Source organism: Octopus bimaculoides, chromosome 20 (genome assembly GCF_046866305.1).
Source record: "Octopus bimaculoides isolate indiv1 chromosome 20, ASM4686630v1, whole genome shotgun sequence".
NCBI lineage: Eukaryota > Metazoa > Mollusca > Cephalopoda > Octopoda > Octopodidae > Octopus > Octopus bimaculoides.
Genome location: NC_142947.1, coordinates 10,040,292 through 10,059,364, shown reverse-complemented (window position 1 = coordinate 10,059,364; position 19,073 = coordinate 10,040,292). Strand labels below are relative to the sequence as shown.

Sequence of the window (19,073 nt, the reverse complement as noted above, 5' to 3'; positions counted from 1 at the left end):
ACTTATATATAACCAGGACGAGCTAAAAACCGTGATTACACGGTCGGAGACTTTTTTATGCTTTGTAAATACTCGTAATTTTTTGGTAATATTACAGTAATGAATTAGGCGGGGAACAAGCAATATCGTTAGCACACCGGGCGAAATGCTTAGCTGCATTTCGTCTGTTATTACGTTCTGAGTTCAGATTCCGCCGAGGTTGACTATACCTTTCATCCTTTCAGAATCTAAAAAATAAGTATCAGTTGAGTACTGAGGTCTATGTAATCGACTTCCGGAAAACGACTTCCGGACCGGATTCCAAGTGTAGCAGGAACGATAGGACCGGTGTATTGTTGCGCAAGGAGATTATTTCGAAGGAGATTATGTTAAAACTTAGCTAAATAAGTTATTTTTATTAAACATAGCTAGTCTGAGAACCTTTTGATACCACCTGTACGTGAACCTACTATCGTAGGTTCCAAGCTGTATGATCACCGACTTAGCTTTTGTTACTGCTTCGTATTCTCTTCTATTTCTTTATTGCCCACAAGGGGCCAACACAGGGGACAATGCATCTGATTTTGGGGTCAGAGAAACGGATGAGAAAAAACAAAAAGATGACATTAAAAATTTAACACAAAATACATAAAACGAACGATAAGACAGACCGGAAGACATTACGGACGGAGTGGAAAGACGGGTTCAGCACGGACCGCACGAGCCCGCGCCTCGCCACTGATACCTCAGATAAAGCTCGTGCCGCGTTCATGAGGTCACATCCACTCGCAACATTCGTGTTACTTTCTTCCATCGACTCTCAAATGTTTTCGCAGTCAGGCATTTTCTCTCTCGCTACTGCTTCGTATTCTCTTCGCGCGATCAGTCATTTTGATGTGTTTGGTGTTCGATACAAATGACGAACATCATCATCATCATCGTTATCATTATCATTATCATTATCATTATTATTAAGAAGAAGAAGAAGAAGAAGAAGAAGGCGGCGGCGGCGGCTGGCTGAATCGTTAGCACGCAGGGGAAAATGTTTACAGATATTTCGCCCGTTTTCACATTCCGAGTTCAAATTTCGCCGAGATCGACTTTGCCTTTCATGCTTTCGCCCCCCATAAAAGATTATGCAATTCAAAATATAAACAAGCCATAAAAATGAATTTTCATTTCTCAAAACGAAACAAAACAGTAGGAGGGAAAATGTTTATTTTTGTATACTTCCACTTTATTTATATGAAAAGTTTCCCCCTACTTTTTTGAATTGCAGAGTCTTTGATCAGATCTTCAGAATTAATCTTAGGTAACACACCTGCAGCTATACTTAGCAGAGGTAAAGGAATCCCGAATATTATTTTAGCAAGTTGAAAGTGATTTCTTTTGTGCCGTAAACCATTTACCATTTCTGTGGTGCCCCCTCCTTCACTTCACGCCCTAAGCACATGCTTATTTTGCTTAATGGTTAATCCAGCACTGGTTTAACCGGTGATTAGTGTAGCTAGAGTATTTAAGATATTTTATTCGAATTTAGAAATTTTCTTTTATTTTTAGATAACAAAATATCAAACGTTGAGCTTTATTAAAAATTTATAACTGGAATAATCGAATATAAAACTTGGTTACAGATTTGCAAAAACTACAAAAATTGACCCCAATCCCAAGGCATATATCGTAGGTCCTCCAGTCGACATCGGTGTTATTGATCAAGTTGTTGGGAACCTTCCCTCCCTGAAACACCAATATGTGAGAATCTTAAGCGAGAGTAAGCATGCCTGCATGGTCCCTATGTGTGAGTGTAGTCGGTCTATTTTAGGTGCCCTGGCAGCCGTACGACAGAAAGAACACAGTCAGGTGTCTGGTTTCCAAGATGGTCGCTTATCGTCCCGAGGATTCCCCCTCGCGATATATCAAAGGTTGCCTTCTCAAGAACCACAGGTTTAACGGAGCTCAGTTGCCTCATAACCTCTGATGCTTGACACTTCATATTTTACCCATATGTAACGGGATAGAACCGGCACTGAATGGGGAAAGGGATGGAGGATCGATGTTTGCATTCGCAAAATAGCTCCGATCATTGATTTAAGATCTCTTACCAAGAAAAGATGGCGTACTCCTAACAAAATAGCCAGAAATAAAATTTTCAGAGTTACAACAACTTGTATTATTGTTTACTACTTCACGGAACTCTTTTCATAAGTTCTTTCAGAACCGTACATTATTTCTAAGAAAATTATTCCTTTGCAGATTTTAAGCGAAATAACATAAAATTTGCTTCGTCGGAAATTGACCAGGTCTTGTATTTACGATCTTTTCTGTTGCTGTCACAGTTTTACTTTTTTTTAAATTTTATTTTGTTACAAAGGTTTTTGAAAATTTGTACGCTAATTAAGAAAATGAAGTTCAATCTTAACAAAAATTGGTAAATAAAAAGTTAATAGCTTTTAAATTTAGTGTAACTTTAGCCAATCGAAAGCCACAGCTATTGGTGCCGGTTTTCATAGTCACAAATCAAATTATCGTCTGCATAAAACTATCACCGCATATATTTTCTTGAGCTGTCTATCTTTGACGAGTGCCTATTTTCTGAACCGATTTTCCGCTATATATATATATATAAAAATGTATAGTTTACATGTACTTAATACAGAATAACGTACAGTTTTTTGGGTGGTTTTTTTGCAAGATATTTTCATTGGGGATTTCTTCAACCGGTTCTCATGATTTTATTCATCAAAACTTCGAATTTTCGTATTAATGTTTAGTTTTCATTTGTGATGGACACCGGTCACACAAAAAATAACAGCTTCCAAATCCCTTTTTCTGACTGGGTAAAACTGATCAAACTTTAAACCTCTGTAACATTAAAAAAACATTCTTGAACAAGTGACTAATAGAATTAGATTCTGCTTGAAAAAATGCATCAGTATACCAAATTTGAAAATTCGTACATCATTTTAAAATTTCAAAAACTGTGACAGCAACAGAAAAGACCCTGTATTTATTCTAAATGTGTGTGACAGGGTGCAGAATGCTTTATCAGTCTCGAATTTATGCCTGGATATTTATGAATGCCAAATATTTCCATTTCATCTTGCGTAAAGTAAACTCCAAGTGTTTAAAGCTCGCAGAGCAAACCAACTTTTTGACGTCAGCCGTGAAGAGTCGCATTAAAAGACAATAGTGATGGTTATACATGTATATGAAAAAGTGGTGGTCTGTGTAAATTATTCAATGACGGCCGGTTTGCAGAAGAGAAGCGAAAATCCTGAAGTTTTTCTGTTATAGTAGTAGTTTGAATTATATACAGGTGTGGGTTTGTATGGTAAAATCCAAACGCACAAGCAAGTCTATCATGTTGTAAAATGTTATGGTTTTCTGTGAAATTCAGGTTATAAAATTCACGAATGTAACGTTGATAAGGAATTAGTATTAAAAGTAAACCTGAAAAAATATTAAGCTCCAACACTATAATGAGAATGTGTGGTATTTTATCTATAATAATTTTAACAGAAGTTAAAATATTTAAAAGTTACAACAGACTACAAATATTTAAAAGTTAAAAAAGATGAAGTCGGTTACAGATTTTCAAGAGCTGTAAATCTCAACCCGATACTCTATGAAAACAATAGAGCAAAAAGTACGATACTACTGATAAGAATAGCGAGTGTAATCGGAGTATGTTGTAAATTGAAGAGAATTAGAGCAGAAAACAGATTCAACATCGTACATAAGAGACTGTAGACGATAATGTTATTTGGGGAAACTAGTCTTCGCTTCGAAATCGGGAAAAAAACGCAGAAGATTATCGACGAGTTGAATAATATAATTGTGTTCAGAATGACACTCCAATAATCTGATGTATTTGGATATTTGCGAACCAGTATCAACATATATGTAAAGCTGCAGGATAAACTGACCGAACTCAACACTAGGCAGCAAAGTATAAACAGCCAGTTTCTTTCAGAATACCTGGTCAGGTGACGCTGGTTTGAATGCTGCCGAGATCGTCCAAACGCGGAAATGCTCGCATTTCTCTCGCTGTTGGCAGTGGAAGAAAGTGACAAACGATGCCTTGCAGTGGTTACTATCGGAGAGCGTGTAGTTCGAGCAAGTCTTAAATTATTCACAGAACTATTGCTATTTATTCTGTCATTCAATGCTAACGAATAAGTCATTAGTTCTTCGTATATATTGTCATTTTGCCGATTTGAAGCCATCTTCCATGAAAAGTTTCCGTTCTCCCTCCGAAACAGTTGACCATGTTTTGAATTTATTCTGTAAGAAACTATGGAATTAAGCAAATCTTTGTTCTCATTTTAGAAAGTGACCTTAAATGAACTATTCCATGATATCAACATCCGCCTTTTTCTTTTCTTTCAATCAATCACGTTGTTTTGCATGCAGTAAATTCTCATCTACGACCCGGTTTCAATTCTTAGTTGACATCATCAACTTCACTTTCACTGCAAGATGTCGGTTAAATTGTATGAATATTAACATCCTCTCAATTTCCCTTCCTTAAAAAAAATATGTGATTTAATCGCAAAGAATCAATATTATAAATGTCTTGAGAGGTGTAGAGAAAAGCCATAAAGACGTGGCATGCTTAAAACACCTCCTGGTTTCAATTCGTGACTGAAAACATTTCACTTGGTTTTTTTTTATGGCTTAGTAGGAGAGTAATGGTCATAAACTTTTTTCGGGGTGACATTGGTAACACGAAAGAAGTTATTCCTAGTTGGGTGTCTTGTTTCGAATGCTCGAACTGGACCGTGGTTATGATAAATGACCGTAACTATTAAGATTGTCAACCACAAAACAGGGATGGTCGCTTCGGTGAGCTTCCAAATAACCATTTACCAAATCTTACACTTAAGGGTCGTGGCCGACCCGAGCCTACGATCGAAGACACTGACTCAATGTATCACACAAAGGAATTGAACCTGAAACCACAATGTTCTGAGTCCCTTAGCTATATCTGCGCTCATATTTATGCTGTTTATCGCAAGTGGTAACCACAATCAAAGTTCGACTCTCTGTTACAAAACGACACGTTTCAAATACTGCATTTGACTGGTATTTTATTTTAGAGTTTCGGGACCAATAAAATAAAGCAACAATAAAATAAATAAAATAAAGTCAAATTCTGGGGTCGATATAATCGAATAACTACCTCCTCCTCCTCCTCCTCAAAACTTCTGGCCTTGTGATTAAAACCGAAACGAGGAAGTGTGATGAGTTCGCAGAATCACTAGACTGTCGAAAAAAAAATGCATTGTAGCATTATGTTACTCGCGGAAGTACCCATGAACATAACACTTGTCCAGACTACTGGAAGCGCCCTCTTTCATCTTCTCATCAACAGCACTTACTCATTTTCCTTTTCCCGTGAAATATGAAACAGTTCATGCCATCTGACCAAAGAGGGAAGTGTTTATCTTCTGCCCTTTCATCACTACAATGCCTTGTGAGTGAATTTTGTAGATAAAAAACTATGTGGAGGCTCATCATATGTTTATATACTATCAGAAAAACCCTGCGTTGCTCGGAAAAAAATGAATGAAATTTCATTCTAGACTTGATCTATTTTCTCAATATTTATTGTGGTTAGTGATTCTAACAGTATTAACCTAACAACATATTCTGTGAGATCAACAACGATAATAAACTTGAAACAGAAAACACTTAAACGCAAATTATGATAAAACTTCTTTATACTAAACATTATGAGTTTTTCCCAGTGAAGTATAAATGAAAAGATTGTTTGGACTTCCAACACGTGAGCATCCAACATACAATTGTCCATAAGAGAAGCAAGGCTCCTGTCATTGAAAAACACTTATAATTTGCGTTTAAATGTTTTCTGTTCTCCGTTATGTCTACCCCATACCTTTTTTTAAGCTCTTTATATTCTATAAACTGTGGTAGTTTCTCTTTGTTAAAGTCTACTTTCCACAGTTCACATTCCCCTTCGTGTCTCTTTAATTCCATCCTTTGCTGTTCCGTTATTAACAGAACCGTCCCTACCACTCCTTTACACTCTTCGTTCTCTGCATCAACATGAACTGTGTTCTCCCATTCAATTGCCCCTTTCAAACAGTTCATCATCATACGCAAAACAGCCAATGTGTGAAAGTGTTCTTTTCGTTTGTTTTTGTGATGGAGAGGAGGGGGAAGGCTTAGAGCCTTCAGGGCGAGGGTGGGACAAAGAGGGTATGGGTGGGCCTCGAGTAGTTGTAGGGTGAAGTTCTGTATGTGTTGGACTTATATTTTTTTCTCTTCCTTCTCTTTTTCCGGTGAAAAAAAAGTAGTAAAGTTTAAACATAAGACTTAAGTTGCCCACGGATGTGTATTCCGAGAATGTGAAGGCCATCGTGGTTGACAAAGAAACCTACAACAGACTAAAAGACATGTGTGGAGAAGGGATTGACTCACCAGGCGTGATGGTGAAGTTCGATGAATTGCCACCAGTAATGGAGCTAAAGGATTTAGAACCCTTCATGAGGTATTAAAAAGTAAAAAAATAGTAAAGTTGTTTTATTGAAGAAAGAAATAAAGTAAAATGGTTTCATTTTATATAAACGGTCAAATGGTACTGCATGGGAGTGGGGCCCATGCAGCCATTTCATTTTTCATTCGTTTTATGTTTTTGTCCACACAGTGGTGTCTTTGTAGTGTTCCCTATGTGTTGAGGGCGTAGTGCCAAAATAAAGAAACATTGGTGGCGGTTTGCGTTCTCTGAGTGCTGTCTTTTTTTTAACTCTGCTTATAAAAATATTAAAAGTTGAGCTTTATCAAAAAAAGTACAACTAGAATACAAAACTTGCTTACAGATTTAGAAGAGCTATAAAATTTGACCTCCAGTCCAAGGCAGATCTCATAACACAAACGAACGATATGTCCTCTCCAGTCGACATAGGTGTTATTGATCAAATTGTTGAGAATCTACCCGCCCTATACAAAAAAAAAAAAAAAAAAAAAAAAAAAAAAATCACACCAAAATACGAAAGCTTTTAAGAGTAAAACACGCTCACTTGGACTCTAGTTTTGAGTACTGTAGTTAGTTTTACTTAAGCTTGCAGCCTTATGAAAACAGTCAGGGAATATGGTCTCAAAGATGGCCGTTTGTCATCTCGACAACTCCACACACACTCAAATTCATCAAACTCAGCGGCTACAGGTTTAACGGGGGATCAGCTTTTGCAGGACTTTGGATATATTAGTAACGTACTCTCTTAATTCATCCATATGTAACTGGGTGAATTACAAAGGGTTAAAATTACCGGGGCAGAACCGACACTGGGGTGAGGGAAGATAAGAGAACGACGTTAGCCTTTACAGTAAAGCTCCGATCATTGGTTTAAGCTCTCTTACCAAGACAAGGTGGCGCACTGCTAAAAAAAAAAAAAATAAAATAAAAGATAAAAAGGCCACAAATCAATGTTCGTAGAAAGTTCTAATTACTTGCATAGTTTACTACTTTAATTAGGATCTTTCAATAAATTTTTTCAGAATCGGCCATTATTTCTAAAAAAATGATAGATATTAAACCAAGTGACAAACTTTCCTCGGAAACTTCGACCAGGTTTTGTATTTATTCCAAGAATAAATGCGTGGGGGGGGGGGGAGAATGCTTTATTAAACGAACTTAGACACTTGAAGATTTATGAATGCCTCGCCTTTTCTGTTGATCTCAATTAAAGTAAAAATGCATTTTAGACAGAGCAAAACGCAACGTTTGGACTCAGTCATGAAGAACCTCATTAAAAAAACTAAGTCGGGATTGAGATATATATATGTATCTGAAGAAATTAGTAATAGTCAGGGTGAATTACTTAAAGAAGGTCGATATATATATATATATATATACACACACACAAGCTAATCGCACAAGTACGTCCGAGCTGTTATTGACATTCTGCGAAGTTCATGGTGTAAAATTCACTAATGTAATGAGATTAGACAAGTAGAAATAGGAGGGGGGATTCCTAAGAAATAAAAGTTTCCAACAGTGAAGTAGCTGTATTTAGAAGGTTTGGTTATACTACAATTTGTCACTAGTTTACATTTTTATCTACAATTATTTCTAAAAGCAATTAAGATACGACATGGAAAAGTAATTAAAACAGGATCGAATATACACAGTTGATTATAGATTTTCTAAGGCTTTAAATTGCACGTTCATGCCGTGTAAACACAACAGAAAAAGAAATACGGCATTACATATAATAATAGCTATTATAATCCAGTCATAATGTAAATAGAAGGCAATGACAGCAGACAACAGATTGCCTAAAGTACAAATGAGAGCGTGAACGAGGGTGAGATTCGGGAAGACTGATCTTTGCTTCAAAATCGGGAAAACAACGCAGAAGATTGTCCAGGCGTTAATGATTATAACTGCATCCAGAATAATACGCCAATAGTCTGAGGCATCTGAAAAATTACGAACAAGTGGCACCAGATGTGTAAGGCTTCCAGAAAAATTGAATACACTCAGCACAAGGTAGAGAAGGGGAAAGATCCAATGTACAATATAAGAATTATGAGTGCGTTGTTGGTTCTGATCCTGGTTGTGTTGTCTAGATCCTTCCAGCACATTCATTTCTATATTTTCTTCGTTGGAGAGAAGTGACATACGACGCGTTGGCCGCCTCGATTCATTCCACAGCGGCAAATTGTCCTTAATTGAATCATTATTCAAATTCTCTGCAGAACTTTCTTCGTAACTTCTTTCAGAATTCTCCATATTTCGTTTTCTTCTCAGGTGTACTCTTTTTTTTTTTTTAACTGGATCATGTTTGGTATTTATAGTCTAAGAAACAATAGATGTTACAGAAATATTTGTTCTGATTTTTTTTAAATGTCACGTTAAATAAACTATTCCAACGTTTTATTTTCGTTTTTTTTTTTATTTTCTTTATTCAATCTAAATTTCTTGCATGCATATCATTGTAATCCGCGATACGGTTTCAATTCATAGTGGATGTTATCAAATACCCCTTGGGCATCTAATGCCAATGTTTCATGACTCAGTATTTCTTTATTTAAGCACTCAGGTTCTTACACAGAGGGGACAGCACAAGGACAGACAGGACATTACGGTGGAGGACAAAAATATAAAATGAATGAAAATAAAAAAATGTATAATAAAATCGATGATAATGAAATGGCTGGATTGAGCCCCACTTCTCAAGCAGGACCGTTTTACTGTTAATTTATACAACTTATGAAAGTTTGTTTTCCTTTCGCATCTTTTTTTTCCCCGTTTTTTTTTTTTTAATTTATTTCCTCTTTTTTTTACCTTCTAAATTATAATTCATCTCATTCATCTGACTTTTTATGTCCCCAAGTTGTGTTGTCTGTCCTTGTGCCGTCCCTTCTATGTCTGGGCCCCAGTGGCTAATAAAGAAATACTTGCAACTAGCTGAAGAACAGACGATTCACAGTTCAATATGCCATGAAGTAAAAGCACTGTTGAGCAAAGATACGGACGAAGGGAATGTAATCGATAATTTCCGGCCTGATAAAAGTAAAGTTTAAGATTTTAATTAACATGCTAGTGAAAAGTTTGGTATACGTTGTCGACAGCGTGGTCGAGAAAGCGTAGACGTGCGCCATACAGACCGGTCTCTCCACGATAATCGAACATCTACTTCATGCGACACATCGTAGAAAGGTTAGACATGTTGCTTCGGTTTTTACCCTTGCTATTGTTGTTGCTTCTGCCTTTGTTACTGCATGCTGTTGTCGTTGCAGAGATGATACTGTGACTCCCTTTTCTTATTTCCTGTTTTAGTTGTGAGGGCAGAATATTATCAGGTGGTTAGTTGTTCCACACGAATAACATATCAGTCTTTTGCCCTCTACAGTTACCCACAACTCCACCCAATTTGACACGGAGATGAGCTTTGGAGTCTTTTGGAAATGATTAGGTTTTATTCAGAGAATGAACATTGATGTAGTCCAACACTAGTTACAACGCCTAGTTCACCAACTCGATGCTGGCCAGTATCCACCAAAGAGCCAGTTCTGGTGGATCCCTCGTGTTGGCAGCTTCTCTGTCCATTTTCTCAAATAAGTGCGAAAGAAAGCAGCGTCTTCACAGCGACAGGCGACCCCTGAGTACTGCAGTACGAGGACCCCAGTCACAAATAGGACTTCGACCTCCACCAATCTGCCTAGCCCTAGATAGATACTAGTTGCCTTGCCGTACATTGTAGAGGGCTCTTTCTAAAAAAATTTCCGAAGCCATCACCAGGCGACGGCTTTTTAACAAAAGTGAGTAACATATTTCTAGTAGATGCAGCCAAAATTTATAGGTGGGGCGTAAAGGCTGCCACCTCAATTTTCCTGAATAAAGTCCTATAGTTTGGTTCATTTGTCTTCTAGGGAGATAATGCACAGCTTCCTTGTGGAAACTATTCCTTCTCTGTTTATACATTTCCACTATCTTGAAGTGTAAGTGAAGTTTGATAATGTCAACTAAGAATTGAAACCGCTTCGTGGATTAGAATGATATGCAAGCAAGAAATGCCTATTGACTAAAGGAAAAAAAAAAAAAAAGACAGATGTTGAAATTATGGAATAATTCATTTCGAGGTCGCTTTTTAGAGTCAATGATTTTTCGAATTTCTATTGTTTTCAGAGAATAAAGAAACAAAAACATGGTCAACACTTAATAGTTTAAACGGAGGAAACTATTTCGAATCAGCGAAAGAAAATTACAGCTCTAGAAAGAATGGAGAACTCTGAAAGAATTGATGGAGATAGTCCTGTGGAGAACTCGAATGATGCTCCAAGTACGAGCAATTCGCGACGAAATTCCACTGAGTTATGGCCGACACGTCGTCTATCATCTATCAGCGAAGAAAACGAAGAAATGAACGAGTCTGGAGAATGTCTGCAACAAGAACACGGCGATCAGCCTCAGACGCAGCGGCACATTACTAACTATTATAGTATACACTGGTTTTGTATACTCCTCTACCTGGTGTTGTCGGTGATTATTTTATCTTGCGGCCTTATCGATCTATTGCAACAAGTTCGCAATTTTTCAGATACATCAGAATTTTGGAGTATTATTATAGACGTGTTTACAGCCGCCAACTCGTTGACAATCTTCTGTATCATCTTTCCGTTTTCGAAACGAAAAGCATATTTCCCAAATCACAGCCTCGTCCACTGTCTCCTATCCACCATATCTATTCTGTTGTCCGCTACGATTGGTTTCGGTTTATATTATGATTGGATTATGGCTGCCATTATTATCAGTAGTTTCTTACTTTTGCTTCTGTTGTGTATACCGAGTTTGATATCAAATTTTAGAGCTCATCAAACCCTGTAACCAACTTCAACCTTCATTCCTGCTTTAAAATACATTTTCATATAATTTGTCAGAACAATCAAATAATTTGTTTTTTTGTTTTTTTAATATTTGATAAAATAAGTGTAACCAAACCTTTTTAAATCAGAAAAATTAGTCTCCGATAGTGTAGTCTCCTTTTTAATATTCATAACTTCTTGGTAATTTTCCTTGCATCAACCACCACTAGCTTTTACAAACTATCATCCATAAATACATCTACTCTCCGAACAGTTTGAATCACTAGCAGCTCTTAGAAAATCTACCCTTTTGTATTTGTAATATGTCTCACATCATCCCATTCTGAAGTCCTCGTTCTCGATTGCTTCAACGCTCACAACTGATCGTAGCTCTCACACTCCTCCAACACCGATGCTACCAGGACAGAGGCTAAATCTCTTGCAAATCTCAGCTCCTTGCATGAAAACTTGTTGCATCCCTTCTTCACCTTTGAAATCGATACTTAGATACGCCATACCATCTTGATCTCTTTCTCAGCTCAAGAACAACGCATTACTGGAATATTTCCTCTCAGCTATCAAGTCATCCATCGTAAACTTATCGTAAACCCCACGCACAAAGATACTACACAACTCCCCAATTTCTCCGACCCATTGCAATACAATATTGATAATAGGAAAATATTTTCTCTGAATCTCCTGCTTTATGGTTTGTAGATTTTCACGCAAATTTTATCGGTGCAGACCATCACATATTTCTTGATTACAACACGTGTCTGAGTGCGAGAAAAAAAACGCTGTAGGGTCTACAACAGAGTCCTTTTACATATGTAAAGCCCTCAGGAATGTCAATCTTTTTTTTTTTTTTAAAATTTGTAATTTTTCGTCCTGTTGCAATTCTACACTCGCAACTTAGATCAAAATTTTGTAAATTTTTGAATAAAGAATGCTTGAAATGTTCTCGTTAATTGTTACAATGCAATCATTTTTACTACGTTGGCTTCTCAGCGCAGGTATCTCCCCTCGAACCAATGGTTTTTGTGTATCAAAACTCTCACCGGTTACTGCATCAAATATGAAACCAGACCAAAACGTCAAGGAAATACTTTTGCTAAAGGTTAAATAAAATAAAATAAAATAGAATAAATTGTTCCTTGCGAAAACTTTTACATGACATGAAACAAATCCAAGCTCTGAAATATATAATTTTGGAAACTGCTGTAATCCTGACACTAATAGCAAAAACGATATTAAATACACCAATTCAGGCTCACTATAATGGTTTCTTAGCAACAAGAATTCACAGAAATACATGCAATAAGTTACAAAAACCATTTGTGGGATGAAGAAATATTGGTGTCAACATGTTATCCAACAGTCGGATTGACAATTAAAATTATTCTTTATTTGCTTAAATTATTGAAATGCGGCCATGCTGGAGCACCGCCTTGGGTTTAATCGGACAAATCGACCACAGTACATATTTCTAAGCATGAAAATTAATCTCTTGCTGTGTTTTGTTTATCATCTAGCTTACACGAATGTTAACAAAGTTACCGCCAATGTGGAGGCGGGTAATTCTAATTTTTTTTTTAAGTGTCTATATCTTGTGTTAATTATTGTTTCATAAGAATTGACTGTGTGATTATGAAAGTTGCTTTGAAATCACACAGATTCGGCATCAGTTCCACTGTGCGGCACTGTTTGTCAAGCGGTGGTGCGGGACAAGCACATACACAGCTCTCTCTCTCTCTCTCTCTCTCTCTGCAAATATAAAATTAATTATACGTTTGTTTGTTTCTCTGTTTGTCTCCTATGTACTCGAAAACCAGTTGACCAATTTGCTGTTAGGCCAGTAATGTTAGAATCGCTAATCATAATAAGTATTGAAAAAATAGATCAAGTCTGGAATGAAATTTTGTTCTCTTTTTTCCGGGCAACACACGGTTTTTCAGTCTGTAGATACATATATGATGATTCTCCACACAGTTTCCATTTATAAAATTTACTCACTAAAAACTGAGATACTGAAAAGGCAGAAGATAAACACTTTCCTCTCTGGTCAAGCCCGCATCAACCGTTTTATGTCACGGGAAAAGGGAAGTGAGGGAGGAAATCCTACCTCCCAGTAAACTTAATGAAAAGTAAACGTTAGTGGTGAGCACGGTCCGATTGAATAAACCTGTAAAGTAGAGGCTGTGAGAGGGCGCTTTACCTTACTTGTCTGGATAACTGTAATGTTCATAGGTATTTCTGCGAAAAGCATAATGTCATAATGCCTTTTCCCCCCGCATTCTAACGATTCTGCCAATCCATCAACCTTCCACGATTCTAATTTAAGCACAAGGCCAATAGTTTTGGGGCGGGGAAGAGCGGGAAGAAGTAGTTATTCGATTACATTGATCCATCCGTACTTGACTGGTATTTTATTTTATTGGCACTGAAAGTATAAAATAAACATACCAATCAAATGGAGTATTTGAAGCGCTTCGTTTTGTAACAGAGAGTTGAACATTGAAATGGGGTACCACTAGTGATGAACATCGTAAATATGAGCGCAGATTGTTGGCACTCCGTCGCTTACGACGTCGAGGGTTCCAGTTGATCCGATCAACGGAACAGCCTGCTCGTGAAATTAACGTGCAAGTGGCTGAGCACTCCACAGACACGTGTACTCTTAACGTAGTTCTCGGGGATATTCAGCGTGTCACAGTGTGACAAGGCTGACCATTTGAATTACAGGCACAACGGAAACAGGAAGAAAGAGTGAGAGAAGGTTGTGGTGAAAGAGTACAGCAGGGTTCGCCACCATCCCCTGCCGGAGCCTCGTGGAGCTTTAGGTGTTTTCGCTCAATAAACACTCACAACGCCCGGTCTGGGAATCGAAACCGCGATCCTATGACCGCGAGTCCGCTGCCCTAACCACTGGGCCATTGCGCCTCCACTCATGAGCACAGATATAGCTGTGGGATTCAAAACATTGTAGTTTCAGGTCAAATCCCTCTGCGTGATTCATTGAGTTAGTGTCTTCTATCATAGGTTCGGGCGGACCAAGGCCTTTAAGAGTGAAATTTGGGAAATGGTTATTTGGAAGCTCACCGAAGCGACCGTCCCTGCTTTGTGGTTGATCATTTTAATAGTCATGTTCATTTATAATCATCACCAGAATCCGCTTCCAGCATTCGCAGCAAGACCTCCAGCGAAGAATAGCATCGTTCGTGTTGCCAATGTTACCCTGAAAAATTTTGATTGTCACTCTCTTACAGAGCCATAAAGACCTGGAGTGTAATATTCTTAAACAAGAATTAAGACAGGGAAGTGTTTGCAGCTTGTCACAAGTTTACACTCTTACTCTGAAAATATCAACACATTTATAATATTGATTTTTTGTCTCTAAGATGTCTATAGGAAAGGGAAACTGAAAAAAAGTATTGTTCATACAATTCAACCGATATCTTGAAATGAAAGTTTGATAACTTCAACTAAGAATTGAAACCGCGTCGTTGATGGGAATGCACTCCATGCAAAACAATGAGATTGAATAAAAGAAAAAAAAAAGACGGACGTTGAAATTTTGGAATAGTTTATTTAAGGTCAGTTTCTAAAGTCAGAACAAAGATTTGCTTCATTTCTATTGTTTCTTACAGAATAAATACAAAACTGCTAAAATTGAACAGAGAAACATTTTCCGTGTAAGATGGCATCAAACCAGCAAAAGAACGACACGTCCGAAGAAATGACAGCGTATTGGGAAGAACAGAACGATACACACGAAGCATTAATGGCGGATTCGGAAGAAAAGAGCCTTTTAGACGACGATGTATGCGAATTAGCAACGGCGGATTCGGAAGAAAAGAGCCTTTTAGACGACGATGTATGCGAATTAGCAACGGCGGATTCGGAAGAAAAGAGCCTTTTAGACGACGATGTATGCGAATTAGCAACGGCGGATTCGGAAGAAAAGAGCCTTTTAGACGACGATGTATGCGAATTAGCAACGGCGGATTCGGAAGAAAAGAGCCTTTTAGACGACGATGTATGCGAATTAGCAACGGCGGATTCGGAAGAAAAGAGCCTTTTAGATGACGATGTATGCGAATTAGCAACGGCGGATTCGGAAGAAAAGAGCCTTTTAGACGACGATGTATGCGAATTAGCAACGGCGGATTCAGAAGAAAAGAGCCTTTTAGACGACGATGTATGCGAATCAGCAACGGAGGATTCGGAAGGAGAAAGCCATACCTTCGAAAAATTAATGGCTGATTTGAAAAGAGAGTGCTATACCTTGAAAAAATTAATGGCTAGTTCGAAAGAAATGGAAGAAACAGATGGCAATAGTTCTGTAGACAGTTCGATAATGGTTCCGACACCAACCACAGCAGAATCAAGGACGACACATCGTTTGTCACTTTCTTCTACTTCTAGCAAAGAGGAAAACGAAGAAATGACCGCACTTGGACGATTTCGGCAACATCAAAATCAACGTGACACGACCAAGTCTTCTGATATACACTGGCTGTTTATAATTGGTTGTCTGGTGTTGAGTTCAGTCAATTTATCCTGCAGCTTTACATATCTGTTGACGATGGTTCGCAAATATCCAAATATATCTGATTATTGGAGTGTTATTCTGAGCACGATTATATTATTCAACTCGTCCATAATCTTCTGCATTTTTTCCCCGATTTGGAAGCGAAGATTAGTTTTTCCGAATAGCACTATCAACTACAGTCTCTTGTCTACGAGCCTTAATCTGTTGTCTGCTGTCATTATCTTCAATTTACATTATACTCAGATTACCCTCGCCATTTTTATCAGTAGTATCTTGCTATCTGTTCTGTTATTTGTACAGTGTATCAGATTGAGATCTACAACTCTTGAAAACATGTAACTAACTTCAACTTTCTATTTTCGATCATTCTTGTTTTATATTATATTTCCACGTAGTTTGTTTTAACTTTTGAACATTTGACTTGCTGTTTTTTAAACAGGATTGTAGATAAAATGTAATCAAACATTATAAATACGGTGACCAAACTGTTGGAGCTTAATATTCTTTCAGTTGTACTTTTCAATAGTTTTAACCCTTTCAGTAGTTTTAACCTTTTCAGTAGTTTTAACCTTTTCAGTAGTTTTAACCTTTTCAGTAGTTTTAACCTTTTCAGTAGTTTTAACCCTTTCAGTAGTTTTAACCCTTTCAGTAGTTTTAACCCTTTCAGTAGTTTTAACCCTTTCAGTAGTTTTAACCCTTTCAGTAGTTTTAACCCTTTCACTAGTTTTAACCCTTTCAGTATATTTTAATCCTTTCAATAATTTTAACCTTTTCAATAATTTTAACCCTTTCAACAATCTTACTCTGGATATGTATGTAGAATTTCAAAGAGAAAGATGAGCATAATTTTATTGCTAATATTAATAATAATAATCCATGTTACTTTATTGAATTTTATACCCCGAACTTGACGGAAAACCTGCCGCATTTCACACGATGCCATACCTACTTTTGCGTTTGATACCTGTAATGCCTACCACACAACTGAATACCCGTATACATTTCGATCTACTGCATTACATTATAAAGTATCGCACGAAAATATTTGCTCAAAACCTTGTGATTACTGCTTTCTTAGCGGGTTTTTTACCGTCGCAGATTTCGGTTAATCATTTCATATGCTATATATAATGAGAGAGCGGGAGATAACTTTACGTATTGCCAACTATTAAGGTCTTTACCGCGTACGTTTGCTTTGCAATAACAGCTATAAATTTGATTCCTTTTAACATCTAACATCAATTTCTGTTTTTAAAGATTCCTAATAGCATGTAATTTTCGTAAATTTCCAACGCTATTACAATCCCAAGATTAACTTTAAACAAGAGCACTCAGAACGCAAGCGTCCACCAAAGAAACACTGACGTCTTATCAATGATTAGGCAGAGATGATTTTTTAAAATGAGAATATCTGAAATAAACTCGATTGCTCTCACAAACGAGAATACTAAAAATGAACCCGACTGCCCTCAAAATTTATGTAAAAAAAAATAATAAATAAAAATAATCCTTGTCCGGTTTCGGATAGATCCGAAAATCAAATCAGTTCGTGCCAGTTGTAATTTTGTGTCGGTGTTTTTTTTTTTTCTTTTCTTTTCAATAGTTTTTTTTTTGTGCTGCTTTGCGGCGGTTTGCGTGTGTTTGTTTGTGCTTTCTCTTCCCGTGGGAGAGGGGATGGCTGGTTGAAAGGATGTCTGAAGACAGTTGTAGTTTCTCGGACGTGTCATCGTCCGAGGAGGAGTTGCTGGAGGTTGTTGGGAAGATGACCTGGGAGTGGAGAGGGGGAGCTTTGCTGGTGCAGCGTGGTGTTGGGGGTCAGGGTGAGTGTCGGGGAGTTCGGAGGTCACAGCGGAGGGATGGGCCGAGATGGAGCTGTCGCCACCGCAAGAGGTTGGAAGCGGAATGGAGGAAGGTACGATGAACTGTCGAACCTTTTCGCTAGATGGGGGAAAGATGGATGTCGTTACGACGGAACAAGTAGAAAAGGCGTTAAGGCAGATTTGGGGAGACATAATATTCTTGATAAGAAGTTCAACGTTTGGAACAGTGGAAGTAAGGTTTCGTAATGCAGCAGCAGCAAGGAAACATGCAGCGTCGACAATTCGGAGCGAAGAAGTAGTGCCGATGCCCATGTATAGAGACATGAGAGCAACAAGGGTCACGGTCGAAGGAATCCCACCGGAAATTGATGCGACCTGGGTGGCAGATGCATAGTGGTGCTCCAGGCCAAGAAAAAAGAGTGCATCAACTGGAGAGGTCAATGACTGGAGATGATAGTCCAAGGTTCAAAAGAAACGATGGCAGAACACGCCGGGCGAAATGCTTAGCGGTTTTTCGTCTGCCGTTACGTTCTGGGTTTAAATTCCGCCGAGGTCGACTTTGCCTTTCATCCTTTCGGGGTCGATAAATTAAGTACCAGTTACGCACTGGGATCGATGTAATCGACTTAATCCCTTTGTCTGTCCTTGTTTGTCCCCTCTGTGTTTAGCCCCTTGTGGGCAATAAAAAAAAAAGAAACTTCTACTAGTCTTTGGGAAGAGCAACGACGTTTTCACAACAACACGAAGCATCGGCAGATAATCTGGCTGGACTGGAGTTGATACCATCGAACCGGTCTTTGAATGGTACTTTTTCTCAACTCCAAAAGGAAAAAAATGTACAATTGAACTTGGCAGGATTTGAGTTCACAACTTAAAGAGCCAAAAGAAATCATTGAAACTATTTTGTCCGACTCTCTACCGATTCTGCTTATGGACAAGCTGTTAATCGTTTCTAATTTAGGCCCAAGTGTAGGAATTTGAGGGGAGGGTTACATCCATTAAATCGACCCCAGTATTTGAATGGTAGTTTATTCTATCGTCACCCAAAAGATGAAAGGCAAAATGGGCCTGAGTGGGGTTTGAACTCAGATCGTAAAGAGCCAGACTAATATAGCACGGCATTTTTTCAGCCATTGTAACGACTCTGCCAATTCACCGTCCTTACTTGTTTCTAATTTTAACACAAGACAAGCAGTTTTGGGAGCGGAGGTAGTTATTCATTGTGAAGGCGCAATGGCCCAGTGGTTAGGGCAGTGGACTTGCTGTCGTAGGATCGCGGTTTCGATTCCCAGACCGGGCATTGTGAGTGTTTATTGAGTGAAAAACACCTAAAGCTCCAAGAGGCTCTGGCAGGGGGTGATGGCGAACCCTGCTACACTCATTCACCA

At 38.0% G+C, this 19,073-nt stretch overlaps 1 long non-coding RNA gene across 1 annotated transcript; it reads left to right on the top strand.

Annotated features, from left to right (window-relative positions):
• Nucleotides 1-8,619: 8,619 nt before the first annotated feature.
• On the top strand, nucleotides 8,620-11,702 carry LOC149131589 (uncharacterized). Its single transcript, XR_016237488.1, has 2 exons — nucleotides 8,620-9,667; nucleotides 10,637-11,702. It is a non-coding gene; the product is annotated as an uncharacterized LOC149131589 (long non-coding RNA).
• Nucleotides 11,703-19,073: the final 7,371 nt, after the last annotated feature.